This window comes from Gavialis gangeticus, unplaced genomic scaffold, assembly GCF_001723915.1.
Source record: "Gavialis gangeticus isolate Ggan-Ray unplaced genomic scaffold, GavGan_comp1, whole genome shotgun sequence".
NCBI lineage: Eukaryota > Metazoa > Chordata > Crocodylia > Gavialidae > Gavialis > Gavialis gangeticus.
Window position 1 is genome coordinate 7491154 of NW_017729008.1, and position 1914 is coordinate 7493067.

General features: G+C 40.9%; 1 long non-coding RNA gene across 1 annotated transcript in view; it reads right to left on the bottom strand.

Moving 5' to 3' along the window:
• Positions 1-1914, bottom strand: part of LOC109292308 — a 14842-nt gene that overhangs the window by 2325 nt on the left and 10603 nt on the right. Inside the window, exon 2 of the long non-coding RNA XR_002096098.1 lies at positions 508-513. This is a non-coding gene — a long non-coding RNA (uncharacterized LOC109292308). The remainder of the gene's footprint in view (positions 1-507; positions 514-1914) is intronic.

Below are 1914 nucleotides of genomic sequence, written 5' to 3' on the forward strand. Positions count from 1 at the left end.
TGGGAAGGACAGTAGGGAGTAGTGGGAAAAGGATTTGTGGGGTGCAGCTGGCAGGTTTGAGGGATGGTGTTGGATCTATTAATGTAGCTATATTACTCATCTATAATTGATCGACTACAAAATTCTGGGGCATTTTTTGTGTAAATAGGGTATCGGGCCTTGATTCAGGAACCAATTCCCCATTTATAACATTGTTTCTTATGAGAAAATCGGTTCCAAGTGACAACATTTTGACTTAAGACGCTGTTTTCAGGAACCAATTTTGTCATAAGTCCGAGGACTGCCTGTACTAGATTTTAAAACCTAACTGCTTGAAGTATTAGACTTCACAAGATGCAATAAAATTACTAATGATTACACTACACATTTTTCTTTCTCTCTCTTTTTAATTTTTTTCCCCCTTTGAGGACTATATTCTTTCCAGAATAAAAGAAATTAACAATTTATATAAGATCACTGTACTCCAGCACTGTTCAAGATTTAGGGCAATGGCATAAAACTGTGTACAGAAGTCTTCTGAAATCTTATCCCCAGGGCCTGACTAGCAGATGTGACAAGTTTGGGCAGCATCTTTAAAACAGTTTATAAATGACTGAATAATGTGTACAGTGTGAAGCAGGATTTGAGGGAGGCTTCCTCAAAAACATTTTAAAAATATTTACCATCAGAAAGGTAAAAAAAATTTCTATTAGGCAGGGACAGACAAACACACCACTATCTAGTCCCCTGAGATAGACACAGAAAAGAACACACACAGAGGAGAAGGCTTTAAGAGCCAGGGACTCTCAGTGGCATACCGAACAGACTATTTTCCTAGAGGGGTATATTCTTCTTTGTGTAGCATTATTAATGTGTATTTTTTCTCTTTGAAGGCAAGGAATGGAAGGGAATCTAAGGAAGAAGGAGGTCTTCTCTGCAATACATGTAGAACTTCCAGGAGCAATTCTCTCCATCTTTTTGAAATACCATAGCTCAGATATGTGGAAGCCCATTACATTTCTTCTTATATCTCCTCCCTGCAGAAGGAACTGAAAAGCAGCTGGGACTCCAGGTGAGCAGGAGTTTTTCTCTGCTCATCTGTGCAGTAATCTTGGCACCTGATTGTACTATCATAGATATAGGACCTCTGTCATTGCTCACACTGGGGCACATAAGTGTTAGAAGAGGAGATTAGGACTTCATAGAATCATAGAAAATGAGGGTTGGAAGGGACCTCAGGAGGTGATCTAGTTCAACCCCCTGCTCAAAGGAGGACCATCCCCAACCAGATCATCCCAGCTAGGGCTTTATTGAGTCAGGCCTTAAAAACCTCCAAGGATGGAGATTCTACCACCTCTCTAGGTAACCTGTTCCAGTGCTTCACCACCCTTCTAGTGAGAGAGTTTTTCCTAATATCCAACCCAAACGTCCCTTGCTGCAGCTTGAGAGCATTACTCCTTGTTCTGTCATCTGCCACCACTGAGAATAATCTAGTTCAATCCATTTTTGGAACCACCCTTCAGGTACTTAAAGGCTGCTATCAAATCACACCTCAGCCTTCTCTTCTCCAGACTTAATAAGCCCAGTTCCCTCAGGTTCTCCTCATAAATCTTGTGCCCTCACCCCCTAGCCACTTCCTTCCACTAGTTCTGCCATTTCCCAAGCAAATGTCTGCTCTGAACCTTGCATTGCCTTAAGAGCAGGGAGAAGAGCAACAAGTGTTCCAGTGTTCATGTTAATTTTCACTGGGAGACATCAAAGTGTTAAAGGGAGCTGGGGGTGTTGTACGTGTAGTAATAGGAAATACCTGGACACTTTCTAATTGCCCAACTTTTTTATAGCCTCATATTAATCACTCCTGATAAGAACAGTACAGTTTCATTCCTTCAGAATGAAATTAAAGTGATTTACATTCATTTCAATTATCAGCACAAC